The sequence below is a fragment of the Thermobia domestica genome, chromosome 2 (genome assembly GCF_964235325.1).
Source record: "Thermobia domestica chromosome 2, izTheDome1.hap1.1, whole genome shotgun sequence".
In the NCBI taxonomy this organism is placed as follows: Eukaryota; Metazoa; Arthropoda; class Insecta; order Zygentoma; family Lepismatidae; genus Thermobia; species Thermobia domestica.
The window spans coordinates 380,381,103-380,396,754 of NC_137455.1; the positions used below are offsets into that span (position 1 = coordinate 380,381,103).

Consider the following 15,652-nt stretch of genomic DNA (forward strand, 5'->3'; position numbering starts at 1 on the left):
GCCGAGGGAAGACGAGAAATTTTTTGCGTCGTGGCCAAAACGAAAGTAACCAAAATAAACTTTCGATGCACACTATGATGTGAAATTATGGTTCACTTTCTTGTTATAGAGATCTATAAAACCATTAAAACCAGAAATAATAAATCCGATTTCTATAAACGGATAGGAAAGAAGTTGGAGCTTTTCCTTCAAAAACTGAATCTACGTCCACGAAACCAACCGTAACTACCACCAAAGGTCGAAACCGTTTTTTAAAAAAGAAAACATTTTGGGTTTTGGAAACTTCTATCAAAACCGGTTTCGATCTTCGTTCTTTTCCTACAAAGACCGGTTTAGCCCATATCTATAGTGGTCGCGAGGAGTCGTGAAGCTTAAGCTAGATTTACTAACTTCACCAGCCAATAAAACGGGAGGGAGTGTCCTGGTCGTCAACCCCCATCCATGAAATGTTGCCAGTCTTGTCTCGAACGCTACACGGAGAACGTCTCCTGAAGGTAAAGTGTTGTCGGATAGCCGCTAAGCTTCGTTCTGTTCTTATTGTTGTTGTCGTAGTTTTATAGTTCTTTTAATGCTTTTTTTTTTTTTTTTTTTTTTTTGCTCGTTTGCATGTCTTTTAAGTTTGGCAACAATGTTGGTATACTTCTGCTGTTTTACCTTGTTTCAAGTGTGCGTTCGGAAGGCAGCTCCACGAATCGGTCCGAAGTCTTCCGATGCATCAGGCGTGAGGGAAATATGTTCGGTCATTTGTGTAGCGCTCAGGCTCCACGAGTTATCGTGGTCACTTGAATTTCAATAAAAGGAAATGCAGGCTCAATTTACATCAAGTGGTTTCTCACTATCAATCACTTTTACTAATTTATTTGTTTATTTTCGCGTTGTAAGGATCCATCCGGTTTCTACGCAATGATAGTAAACAACGTACAAAGTAAGAATCAGGCGAGAAGTAAATAAGTAAATAAGAATAGCCTCATTACATCAATCAGTGGCGGATCTAGAAGGTAAACATGGGGGGGGGGCAGCCATAACCCAAACTATGATAAATATATACTATCACGAGTTAACAATTTTTCATGGGTCCTGCAGAAGTTTCCAACTTAATTCTCTTCCGTTGGATATTATGCCTACGTTGAACGTTGACATCGTCGACTTCAAGTATTGTTTTACACATTGCATAAAAAAAAATGCAACTGAAACTATAATTTTTCAAAAATTTTCTGGTAAAGAATAAAAGGCAACGCTTTCTATCAACTTTCAAAAAAACATAAATAATAACTTTAATTACTTTTGTCGTTCAAAAAAAAAAAAAACAAAAAAAAATCGAGGGGGCTAGGCCTTTCCAGCACCAGACTAGATCCGCCACTGACATCAGTAGAAGTAAAAACAAATAAACCCATAGCAACTTGCTGTCCTGTGTATCAAACCCAGGACCACCAGAATCAAATTTGTGATCAATATGCAATTTTCATTGTATTTATGAGACCAACTGCTACTATTTCTAGCAAGGAGATGCTTTTTTATGTTTTCTTTCTTTCTTTTTTTTAAAGTTTAACCTATTAAATTACGTCACGATAATTTTCAAATAGTATCAATGCTGTATTCGCAAAGACTGTAAGAAGAAACTAGTAACATTACTGTGTGCATTTGGTGTTGGTAGTACTAGGTGAAAGTTGGCGTAGTGATACAATGTAGAGAAATTGTCAGTGCGTTCGTAGGTTGGAATGATACGTCAGACGTTTGTCCTTAGCTCATAATTTGACCTAAAAGTATTGCCCATTCCGCTACAACCATTGGCCGAACGGTTTCTAGCGTCGTCATACCGCCCGCCCAACAGCGACAGCTATAGTTTCCTACTTTCGCCACCAGAGCGCAGCACCAGCTGTTCCCTCCAACTTAGTAACGATAGTGTTTTATTTTTTTCTCTTTTATTATTCTTTTTCTTGCTGCTACTGTTTTTCTTCTTCTCAAATATTTCTTTCGACTTCCATTATTGTTCCTTGCGACTTCCTTTTCGAATTTTCTTTATACTTTATTTATTCTTCCGTTTCTTTTCCTGCGTATTTCGTATGTATTTTTTTTTTTCATGAGAAAAGTTTTATAATGCTGACGCATCTTTTTCGTCTTCAAAGAGGGACCAAAAAAAAATAAGAAATGATCCCCGCCTACAATGAAAATTTAGTGACATTTCTCCAAGAACGAAAGAAAAAGTCTTGTAAGTCAAGTTAAAGCATTCTGGGTGGGGTAAGGGAAAAAAGGGGAGGGAGGTCCGTAGTTCCAAAAGTATTATGCAAAACGCATCATTGTTATTCACTACCCCAAGCCTAAGTTTTCTCAGCACTAACGTTTCTGTGTACTTAAGGGCGAAACTTTAAATGCGGAATTAATATTTATAACTCTTAGAGATGCAAATCCAACGAATGCTTAGAGGCAAAGAGGGCTTAGCTATATGATCCTAGATAGTCCCTTTTCCTCTATCCTATAGTCTCAATTTTGCTTCTTTGTGTGAACATTCTAGAAGGCCTATATGCGTACTTAGAGCCCGTTCTTTTCTTTAAAAACAACTTTTTATATGTTCTATATATGGGATATATCTAATGCGTAATATGCTGTAAGGAGTTATGTTTAAAAAATCAAAGTTCCAAATTTCTAAAGAAACTGTAATCTTTCTAGGGTCAAGGAAGGATGGTCCTCGCATTTTTTCTTCAAAGTCATTAGCTTAAGGAATCCGGATATTCATCGCTGCAGAAACAAAGTTTCTACATTAAACTGTATCATGTGTCATGCTATAGTACTCGGCTCTCGAATTGACGTTTGGCGTGAACCAATGAACGTGGAATGTACGATTGCTAAATCTTACAACAGGCAAATATTGCATCGTGTTGAAGAGGTTACGTCTCAGTAAAAATACTTACCATATCGACCGATTCGCACTCGTATCTCACAATATGGGCAACTTCATTCCACACCGACCAAGCATGTGAAACTCACGGCTCTCGGGCCATATATGGCCCTCGGTTTGCCTAGAAAATATATATATAGGGTGTTTCAAAACAACACCGACAACGTTTGGGTGGTGATTCCTGACACCAAGATAAGACAAAAAGTACAGACCCACCTGGTGCCATTTCGGAGTTATAGGCTACCGAAAACATGAAAAAATTAACTTTAAAGGTCCATAATTCCAATGCTATGCACCTACCGTAGTCGGGTCAAGATTTTATTTAGGAACTAACTCACGCAACAATTTTTATGGAGTTTGGCTACAGGCATATATTTTGAAGTACTCACCAACTACCTCTATAAAAGTCGTTGCGGAAGTATCGCAAGATTTTGAAACATGGATATTTGGATAGGGCACATCTCTAAATGAAGTCTTGACTTGAGTATGGTAGATCCCATTGTATTGGAGTTATGGACCTTTAAAGTTAATTTTTTTCATATTTTCGGTAACTTCTAACTCCGAATATATATTAAAAATACAAATGGAAAAAGCGTATAATTATATTAAACTTGAATCATCAGGTAGAAACATTAGAATGCAAGTTACTACTCTGGCAGAAAAGTTATGAAATCAGAACCTGACACAGTTCTCAACTTGTGGTAAATACAAAACAAGTTCAAAGAAGTTTATTTTGTAGAAACCCAGTACAACTCAGCTCTAATAGAAACTCAGTACAACTCAGCTCTAATGTTCCAGCAAATTTAAAGGTGGAATTAATAGAAACTCAGTACAACTCAGCTTTAAGTTCCAGCAAATTTAAAGGTGAAATTAATAGAAACTCTTTACAACTCAGCTCTAAAGTTCCAGCAAATTTAAAGGTGAAATTAATAGAAACTCAGTACAACTCAGCTCTAAACTTCCAGCAAATTTAAAAGTGGAATTAATAGAAACTCTGTACAACTCAGCTCTAAAGTTCCAGCAAATTTAAAGGTGAAATTAATAGAAACTCAGTACAACTCAGCTCTAAAGTTCCAGCAAATTTAAAGGTGGAATTAATAGAAACTCAGTACAACTCAGCTGTAAAGTTCCAGCAAATTTAAAGGTGGAATTAATAGAAACTCTGTACAACTCAGCTCTAAAGTTCCAGCAAATTTAAAGGTGAAATTAATAGAAACTCAGTACAACTCAGCTTTAAGTTCCAGCAAATTTAAAGGTGGAATTAATAGAAACTCTTTACAACTCAGCTCTAAAGTTCCAGCAAATTTAAAGGTGAAATTAATAGAAACTCAGTACAACTCAGCTCTAAACTTCCAGCAAATTTAAAAGTGGAATTAATAGAAACTCTGTACAACTCAGCTCTAAAGTTCCAGCAAATTTAAAGGTGAAATTAATAGAAACTCAGTACAACTCAGCTCTAAAGTTCCAGCAAATTTAAAGGTGGAATTAATAGAAACTCAGTACAACTCAGCTGTAAAGTTCCAGCAAATTTAAAGGTGGAATTAATAGAAACTCTGTACAACTCAGCTCTAAAGTTCCAGCAAATTTAAAGGTGAAATTAATAGAAACTCAGTACAACTCAGCTCTAAACTTCCAGCAAATTTAAAGGTGGAATTAATAGAAACTCAGTACAACTCAGCTCTTAACTTCCAGAAAATTTAAAGATGGAATTAATAGAAACTCAGTACAACTCAGCTCTTAACTTCCAGCAAATTTAAAGGTGGAATTAATAGAAACTCAGTACAACTCAGCTCTAAAGTAAAAGTTCAGTGAACTGAGTATCCTAAGTTTTACAAATAAGACACTTGCCTGTGTGGTTTCCGGAAACCATCAAATTTTGCATCGTACGTGATTTCCATGTTTGGTAGTATGTATCAATATAAAACAATTTTTCTCACTTATGAAAATGAACAAGCCCTCCAGCGACAGCCATGTTACCACAGATTTGTGTGACCTGTGTTTCTAGTGTGAGCAGCATGTTTCCAGACATCGAAAGATTAATAGAAACTCAGTACAACTCAGCTCTAAACTTCCAGCAAATTTAAAAGTGGAATTAATAGAAACTCTGTACAACTCAGCTCTAAAGTTCCAGCAAATTTAAAGGTGAAATTAATAGAAACTCAGTACAACTCAGCTCTAAAGTTCCAGGAAATTTAAAGGTGGAATTAATAGAAACTCAGTACAACTCAGCTGTAAAGTTCCAGCAAATTTAAAGGTGGAATTAATAGAAACTCTGTACAACTCAGCTCTAAAGTTCCAGCAAATTTAAAGGTGAAATTAATAGAAACTCAGTACAACTCAGCTCTAAACTTCCAGCAAATTTAAAGGTGGAATTAATAGAAACTCAGTACAACTCAGCTCTTAACTTCCAGAAAATTTAAAGGTGGAATTAATAGAAACTCAGTACAACTCAGCTCTTAACTTCCAGCAAATTTAAAGGTGGAATTAATAGAAACTCAGTACAACTCAGCTCTAAAGTAAAAGTTCAGTGAACTGAGTATCCTAAGTTTTACAAATAAGACACTTGCCTGTGTGGTTTCCGGAAACCATCAAATTTTGCATCGTACGTGATTTCCATGTTTGGTAGTATGTATCAATATAAAACAATTTTTCTCACTTATGAAAATGAACAAGCCCTCCAGCGACAGCCATGTTACCACAGATTTGTGTGACCTGTGTTTCTAGTGTGAGCAGCATGTTTCCAGACATCGAAAGATGGTTGCCGGAAAAGAATGTCTGGTGTTCGGAAAGGTACAATATCTATTCATCTACAATCTGGATTTCATGATGTCCTATTTCTAAAGAACTACAAAATTAAGTAAGATTTCGTGTATTTTCTCACTTTTTAAACACTTTTTTTTAAACCCTTGCGACCCACACTATTTTAGGCTGGTGATTATGAGCTTGACATGCTTGCTCTGTACAGTAAAGAATGGCTTTGCTTTAAACTTTAGTCTAGTTGTGTTAAATTTTAGTCTAGTTATGATAAAATTTAGGCTAGTTGTGTTAAATTTTAGTCTGTGATAAATTTTAGGCTAGTTGTGTTAAATTTTAGTCTAGTTGTGATAAATTCTTTACTCATCTCTATGCTATCTGAAACTTCATCGAACTTTTGGAGTAAATTATTAAAATGGTAGCGGTTTAATCAACTGCCTGATATTGTCTTTATGGATTGAAATATACCGAAGACAAACATAAGAACATCAGGAACAATCGGCAGTATTTCTGCTCATGTAAGTTTTGTCAGAAAATTCATATACTCACAAAACTACTTACGTGAAAGATTACACAGATAATATAACACATTGTTCGTTACGTGATATAAATGTAAAATATACCGCTTAAAGATTTGCCTGTAGCTAAAAATAGCAACTAATACAAATTCTCAAAGTCAGTTACTTGGATATACAAGGCAATACGCACGTTAAGAATTATAGTATATCTATTTGATACACAGGATTTTGATGCGATTGTGATATCTTAGCTAAGTCCTTGTTCTTAGCAAATGAAAAGTTTTGCTTATCGCTGACGAAGAATTCCATTATCAGTATTAATACCCTAATGCTTCCGTTCACCAAGCGAACTGGATTATTATTATTATTATTATTATTATTATTATTATTATTATTATTATTATTATTATTATTATTATTATTATTATTATTATTATTATTATTATTATTATTTTAGTCATACAGGTTATATGTTGCAAGGACACTGTGTCGCTGTTCCTCTTTGTTTCTTCATTCAGCTAGTTCTTATAACACTGCTCAACATGGGTTTTTTTCCCACCAATAACACCAGACCTGTGTTAACCGAGTTGCATGATCTATTACTCGATTTTCTCAGGAGTCTCTCAATTTAGGCAAATGCAACTCGGTATATAAGCTCCTAATTTATATATGACGAAAGAGGTTATTTCTCTGTATTTTAATTTTCCATTTTGTATTAAAAAAAAAAAAATAAGGAAATGGTTAGACCGTTTAAAATGAGTTTTTGAAATAGCTACCACTTGAATTCCACCTGCGTTTCTATCATTACACTTTGACTGAAATTCGTATTCTAAGGGAGAAAATATTTCTTTTCTTTTTTTTTAATTTTACACAACTAATAAGCGCTACATTGTTTCAAATGTAATTTTCATCATAGCACTTGATTTTTTTTTTTAATTTCGTTTTGTTTCAAATAAGCATTATACGAATTATAGAGTACAAAGAATAGCACGACTTCCAACAATATGGATGCCACCTTCTGTGTAATTGAAATTCTGACGTAGAAAATTGTAATTTCAGTTCCTTTGATCTTTCCCAATGTATGTGATATCGTTGGCACTATTTTATTATCCCGTGTGTGTTATTTAATGTTAGTGATTTATTTTGAAAATTTTGTCTCTTGAATATTTGCAATGATACTTTTCCTACAATGACAGCAAACTCATAGTTAAAACTAATGAACCTGAAAAATAAAACATACTTGTTGGTGTTTTCATATAGAAATAAATCAAACAAACAAACAAAAAAATCTTATATTGTTTGAACCGACCATAAGGGTAGAATTAAACAAACAAATTTATGTTTTTCTTTGTTATTGTTTTTGAGGTAAGAATCCACATGTAAATGTGTGTTGGATGTTAATGAATGTTGTGAAAGCTGCATAAAGTAAATGGATTCTCGTAGTTTCATGTATCCTTGGACCCGATCTTCAGGTTTCTAAAAATACCGCCTGCTTTGTCCCATAATTCAAAGCAACAGGACAAAGAAAGAAAGAAAAAAAACATGAGTCACTAAGCCAAAACCGATACTTTGCATTGCTCATAGCTTTTTCTTCTCATAGGACTTATTGTGTTTTATATTGACTCCAAGCATCCAGTATATATTACACTTCGATTTTCGAGTTGAAAACTGCTAAAAAGGTTGAATTTCAATAACTTTTCTTACTATTTATTAATGACTTTCCTAGTTGCATACAAAATTCAAATAAACTATTATTTGCAGACGATCTAAAAGTTTATTATGCAATAAATTCTGTTCATGACTGTGTGATAAGCTCCAATGAAACCTTATTTCTGTTGTTGAGTGGTGTGAGGAAAATTTACTTGAAATAAATGTTAACAGATGTAAAGTAATGCCATTTACAAGGTGAAAAGTACCGACACATTTTTCATATTCAATTGATAACACGATACTACCAACCCCCGGAAACAATTAGGGACTTAGGTATCTTAATATGATTCCAAATTAACATTCGATTGTCATAGTGACAATATTATTAATGAAGCACATAGAAATCTTGGACTGATACTTAGAACTGAGCGAGAATTTCATAAAAAAAAAAAAAAAAAAAAAAAAAACTTCAAAAACTTTATGAAGTCTATGTTCGTTCCAAATTGGGATATGTAAGTACTATTTAGAATCCTCTCATCAAAAATAATATTGCCAAACTAGAAAAAAAAAACAGTCAAAATTTTTAAAGCATCTAACGTACAAAACAACACACGTATATCCACATACACAGAGCAGTGACACTCTGAATACTAATTTTGGTATCATGAGTTTACAACAAAGACGAACTCTATTTGATATGGTATTCCTTTGTACCTAGGTAAAATATGTAATGGTAAAGTTGACTGCAACGAACCTATTTCATGATTTCATATTCATGTTTCACCTCGAAACACACGACCAGATAAATTTGATATATTTAACTCCGGAAAACCAAGGACTAATATACTCCAGAAGTCGCCAACATAGAGAATGAGTGTAACGTATAATAGCATAAGTAAAAAAGTTAAAGATATTGATTTATGTTGTAAAATAGAAACTTTCAAGAAAAATATCGTAAAAGAAATTTGTAATAATGTAAAGTACGAGGGCTATCCAGAAAGTAGATTACGTTTTGGAATAAAAAATCAACAAAGTATAGGAAACAAATTTTATTATATACAGATGAAAGCCACACACAAATACTACTTTTCGACATAGTCACCATTCAAATTAAGGCATTTATCGTAACGATGTACGAGCTTGGAAATTCCTTCGTCGAAAAATTCGGCCGCCTGCGACTTCAACCACTTCGTTACCTCTTCTTGCAGCTGTTCGTCGTCATCAAAACGCTGCATAGCCAGCCACTTCTTCATTGCTGGGAATAGGTGGAAGTCGCTCGGTGCCAGGTCGGGACTGTACGGCGGATGAGGAAACAACTCCCACTGAAAAGATTCAAGAACTTCACGCGTGACATTTGCCGTGTGGGGCCGGGCGTTGTCGTGAATCAACAAGATCTTAGAGCTCAACATTCCTCTGCGCTTGTTTTGAATTGCTCTTCTGAGGTTTTGCAGAGTTTGGCAATACCTTTGAGCGTTTATTGTAGTGCCTCTTTCCAGGAAGTCCACCAAAATCACACCTTTTCTGTCCCAAAAAACAGTCGCCATCATCGTCCTTGCCGACATTGTTTGCATGCATTTCTTGGGTTTTTGGGGAGAACCTGTGTGCCCCCACTGCATTGATTGCAATTTCGTTTCACAGTTCACGTGTTTCACCCATGTTTCGTCACCAGTAACGATGCGATCGAGTAAAGAGTCACCATCCTTATTGTAGGCGTCCAAAAAGTGCAACGCTGCAGCCATTCGCTGATTTTTGTGGTCCTCTGTCAAGATTTTTGGAATCCATCTTGCACAAAACGTGGTAACCAAGCTTTTCGCTGATGATTTCGTGCAACAAACTTCGCGAAATTTGTGGAAAACTCAAAGAAAGTTCCGTTATTGTGAACTTTCGATTTTCACGGACTTTAACATCGACTTTTTCGACAAGTTCGGCAGTCACTTTGCTGGGTCTCCCACTTCGATCTTCGTCGTGAACATTGGTTCGGCCATTTTTAAATCTTATGACCCACTGTCGCACTCCACCTTCAGTGATAATGTTGTCCCCATACACTTCACACAGCTGCCGATAGATTTCTATCGGTTTACAGTTTTTTGCTGTCAGAAACCTTATTACTGCACGCACCTCGCAGCTCGCGGGATTTTCAATTAACGCAGACATTTCAAACCGTCACAGTATCTTAACGGAGCACAGCACGAACCTCTCACTAGCACGGCTAGATGCCGACTGAGCTTGTCAACGCTCTGACCCCAAGATGGCCGCGCTAGCCCCGCCCCTAGCGGACACAGACGAAAACGTAATCTACTTTCTGGATAGCCCTCGTATCTGTAAAAAGAGTGTAAACAATGTATGAAAGACTGTAAATGGGTGCTAACCTATTATGTTAGAATAAAATAATGAGATAATAATAAAAACTAAATCGAAGTTTTGTATATTTTCAGCAGCAAAGGACTTTATTCTGCTAAATTCATGAAATTAAAGTCCAACCAAATTGATAATCCTACAAGTCTCTTCTAAATTATAAAATAATAATAGTAACACAAGACTTTGTACTCTTGCAATTAGAAATATTGGACATAAAAATTATTATTTTATACGGAACGAACGAGACAACGGATTACTTGTCAGATTTTTTTTTTCGGATCTGGGTGTCACTTTTCTGAACCCGACAGACTCGGAGACCCGGAACAGTCAGATGTCAGTTCTACAGTAGGGTGGGCCGAGAAAATTGAAAATTGTTTTCTCAAGTCGTAATATCGCAGAAAAGTTGCGAATTGGGGAGAAAACGAGTAAAAAAGAAGTAAAATCGGTTTATCTTCTATTGGCTCATGTAGTTTAAATTTTGCTGAAATTTGGAAAGCTTCAAATTTTTATGATAATTTGTAACATTTTTAAATTAACCTCTTTCCAAATGGAATTGCTCGAATTCTTATGTATTAGAACCACAGAAAATAATGGTTAAATATTATTTAAATTCAACAACGTCTTCCAGTCGCGCATTGCCTTCAAATTTAATGAAAGTTTGGAAAATAAAGGTACATCGCAGATCAAGAAACAAAATACTAACTTACATATTTTGTTTCTTTTCGGTTTTCTTTATTGAATACCAGTCTAAATGTTTTTTAAAAAATATTTTAGACCATAGTAAAGGTAAAAAAGCGTAGAAATCTTTTTTTCCCTCAAATTTCGCAAACTTGAAAGTTTGAGTTCCGGAGCAGCAAGTATTCAGGCTCGAGCCAAAAATTGTTAAAAGTTATAGGGCGCCGGCCAAACATGTTCAAAACTCCTCGGCCCGGGTTTAGGGTTATCAATGGCTCGAGCGGCTAGGCTTACAGCTCACTCACTATCGAGCCAAGCCAACAGCTCACCTAACCGAACCGACTCAAGCCAAAACTAACTGAGCTCATGGCTCACCCCAACCGAGCCGGTTCCAGTGAATGCCTCACCTGAGCCGAGTCGGTGGCTCATCCCAACCGCGCCGGCTCAAGCTGATCGCTTAGTTGAACCGAGCTGAGCCGGTTGACATTATTATCTGGGTTGGGTTTCTGCTTGGGCTCAAAACTTAGACCGCGCAGGTTTCATCCTTGATGTTAAGAACTATAGTATATACTTACATTGGTGCTCACGACATTGGAGGCTGTCTAGTTATAAAAATCCATTGTCGTCTCATTAATCGATACGAGACGAGTTGCGAGCAGTGTTCCATCTCGTGAGCAACACTAAAAATATTCCAGATTACTGCTTACAGTTCTCATAGTTTTCGCTTTCCAGTCTAATCAGGCCATGATTTCAAAATGAGTTAAAACGAGCTGAACGAGCGAGCCATTTATCAAACTCGACTCGACTCTAAACTCGACCTAAAAGAGTTAGTCGGCTCGGAACTCGACTCGAGAAAATTACTTTGACTCGACTCGAATTCGCTTCGAGTTTCGAGACGAGTCGAGTTTTAGCTCGACTCGTTCACATCCATAACACTCACGCTAATAGGTGTCGTTTCTGCCTGACGCCAAATAGATGTCGCTAACAGGCAGGCATATTTTCTGGTTTAAAACTATTGTGACGACTGTGCTGCTTCAATTTTAATTATTTCAAAATAGGACAAAGGGCCCATAATCATGCCCATATTTACGCACGGGACACAGGGACTCTGGCCCAAGGCGACAAATTTTGAGGGGCGGCAATTTTTTAGGGATTTTTTGAAAACAATAGACTACGATCATTATGATAATATAATCGGCACCTTCGCTATAAGAGAAAGTGCGAAAAGAAAAAAAAGTCTTAATCAGTGATCTCATATTTCTGAGTAACCAAATCAGCCATTATTTTATTAACTGAAATTGAAGGTTATATAATTTTTTATTTATATATTTTCTTTTTTCTTTTCCACTTCCAGTTAAATACTAGTTGTTCACCTCACTCTTGCAAATTTGATACACGGGTATCTGTTATAGTCAGATGGTGTCATTTGTTTTAGTGGACCGGGACGGCACAAATGTTAAACAAACGGCCCTAGCTGTAATTATATTGATTTGAACAATGCGCAGCGTAGTCTCTAACTCCCTCGTCTTTGGTGCAAGCGGTCGTGGGTTCGATTCCCGGTGGTGACACTCGGTCGAAAAAATGTAAAAGCTTTTTCAGGCTAGCCATCCTGAGGAAGGTTTTCCTCGTTCACACTAAACAAATGCCGGGATGGTACCTAACTTATAGGTTCCAGGCCGCTTCCATACATCTCTTTCTTTCTTCCCTTTCCACGGATAGTGATCGCCGAGGGGCGTCCTCCCTCGTACGTTAGGGGTTAACATGGCCATAGATGCCGAAAGCCCCAGAAATCTAATTCCTAATCCTAATCCTAGTTACAGACTAACATGGCCATAGATGCCGAAAGCCCCAGAAATCTAATTCCTAATTCTAATCCTAGTGACGGGTCAACATGGCCATAGATGCCGAAAGCTCAGAAATCTAATTAATAATCCTAATCCTAGTTACAGGCTAACATGGCCATAGATGCCGAAAGCCCCAGAAATCTAATTCCTAATCCTAATCCTAGTGACGGGTCAACATGGCCATAGATGCCGAAAGCTCAGAAATCTAATTAATAATCCTAATCCTAGTTACAGGCTAACATGGCCATAGATGCCGAAAGCCCAGAAATCTAATTCCTAATCCTAATCCTAGTGACTGGTTAACATGGCCATAGATGCCGAAAGGTCAGAAATCTAATTAATAATCCTAATCCTAGTTATAGGCTAACATGGCCATAGATGTTGAAAGCCCCAGAAATCTAATTCCTAATCCTAATCCTAGTGACGGGTCAACATGGCCATAGATGCCGAAAGCTCAGAAATCTAATTAATAATCCTAATCCTAGTTACAGGCTAACATGGCCATAGATGCCGAAAGCCCCAGAAATCTAATTCCTAATTCTAATCCTAGTGACGGGTCAACATGGCCATAGATGCCGAAAGCTCAGAAATCTAATTAATAATCCTAATCCTAGTTACAGGCTAACATGGCCATAGATGCCGAAAGCCCCAGAAATCTAATTCCTAATTCTAATCCTAGTGACGGGTCAACATGGTCATAGATGCCGAAAGCTCAGAAATCTAATTAATAATCCTAATCCTAGTTACAGGCTAACATGGCCATAGATGCCGAAAGCCCCAGAAATCTAATTCCTAATTCTAATCCTAGTGACGGGTCAACATGGCCATAGATGCCGAAAGCTCAGAAATCTAATTAATAATCCTAATCCTAGTTACAGGCTAACATGGCCATAGATGCCGAAAGCCCCAGAAATCTAATTCCTAATCCTAATCCTAGTGACGGGTCAACATGGCAATAGATGCCGAAAGCTCAGAAATCTAATTAATAATCCTAATCCTAGTTACAGGCTAACATGATCATAGATTCCGAAAGCCCAGAAATCTAATTCCTAATCCTAATTCTTAGATTTGAGCATTAATATTTTTATTTGGACAATAATTTATTTGAACTTGAACTACATCATTTCAATTTATTTATCTTTTGAAATGGATAAATGATCATACTGAATTTGAAGGTGCTTTGCTGTTAATTATTAGGAAGAAGGCTGTTACCATAGGCCTATTTGGATTTGACCGTTTATATTTATACAACTCAATAGCATCATTTCAGATTTTGCCAGGGAGGAGGCAAAATGCTCCACTGACATAAGAATTTTACTTACTTTATTACTATATCTTAGTATATTTAGAATCGTTCAAAAAGTACGACTTCCCAAAATCGGGGGTAAGAGGAATTGTCTCCCATGCTTCTCCGCAAAACAACATTTGCATAATTACATATTAGTTGGTGGATAAAACGAAAACAAAAATGATGAATACAAACAATTAGGGGCTTTAATTAAGCACGATTTTAAGGTATAGTTAAGGCTTCCTTATTTCTAGACTAAAGAACCAGGACAACTTATCAGGGCCGTGCCATGGAAAATCAGCGCCCGGGGCGACGCCCCCATACATATATTCCAAGCAATTTCTCCTATCTTTTTTCCTTTTTCTCCCGAATTTTTCGCCCCTTTACTTCGGCGCCCGGGGCCGTTGCTCCGCTCGCCCCCCCGGGCAAGGCCCTGTGACTTATGAAACTTTACAGTACTTTCTTAGTTATGCACTTGTTCCTGGCTGATATATCAGAGTTAAAGTCTGTATATCTTAGAGGCCAGTAGTGTTATTTCAGATTTTGCTGGGATGGGGGGGGGACCAATTGTCTACCGATATAAATTGTATGTTTTTATTGGTATAATAGTATACAATTTATTAAAAAGCATGCTTTACTCAAATCAGGGAGATGATTGTCCTCCTGCCTTCTCTGTGTTTAATTTAATGTTTAAATTTAATGATGATTTTACTAATACTTGATTAAATGCTAATTTGTATGCGTATAGTGGTTAGTATCATATTACTCAAGATAACAGTCAAAAGATAAATTGGTAATACATGAAAGAAAAGAAATTCAATGTATATGTTTATTACAAAAGATTTCTATATCATTATTACACATGTGCAGACATGATATTATCAAATATCAAATATTAAGTGAGCTCAAAAGTCTGCAAAATATTACAATAATAATTCATTAATAAATGATAAATTTAGCTTTAAGAGCTGTTATACTTGAGGCCTTAGCAGGAGACTGCCTGAAGAAATTACTTCTTCAAAGAGACTTGAATTATTCAAAAGGTAAAGAACTTACATTTAACGTTAGGAGGTCCCTCTCTCAGCTCGATGTTAACCATCATCGTCGAAGCTTCAAAGTCCAATTGCAAGTCGCAAGATGACCTAGTAGCGAAGACAAGAGAATGATGGAGATTAAGATAAATAGTTCCAAAATTTTAAGCTTTTATACTAGTTTGAGAGAGTGAAAACAACTTGTACGTAATCAGTTCTTGTAACTTATTTTCGTTGTGGATCTTCTTTTTGAAAGTTGTTTGTTTTATGACGTCTAACGTTATTTTCGGGGTATGTTTAGTACAAGGGGTCCAGAAGCATGTAAAAAACACAACATTTACAGGAGAAATGAGTGATGCAAATACTTAGACGTAACATAACGTAACCAAATATAACCTAACCTAACATAAACTAACGTAAGCTAACCTAAACCAACGTGATATTAGTAGAAATAAGCGAAATTCTATCATTTTTTGGAAAATTATACGGGACTCCTACACTAATATAACATAAACTAAACTAACCTAACGTAACTTAAACTTGCCTAACCTAACTTAAACTAACCAACCCTACCATAAACTAACCGAATGTGAGCAGAAATTACCAAAATTGTAACATTTTTTAGAGAAAAGAGCTGG

The 15,652-nt window shown here is 36.2% G+C and overlaps 1 protein-coding gene across 16 annotated transcripts in view; it reads left to right on the forward strand.

Annotated features, from left to right (window-relative positions):
• The window catches only part of LOC145678866 (uncharacterized), a 459,736-nt gene that overhangs the window by 317,993 nt on the left and 126,091 nt on the right, over positions 1–15,652 (forward strand). The window contains exon 1 of one of the 16 annotated variants that reach the window (XR_014130456.1): positions 437–494. The exons of the other annotated variants lie outside the window; for them this stretch is intronic. The gene's annotated coding sequence lies outside the window, so the exon portion shown is untranslated. Of the gene's footprint in view, positions 1–436; positions 495–15,652 lie in introns of those variants that run through there. 16 annotated transcript variants of the gene reach the window in all.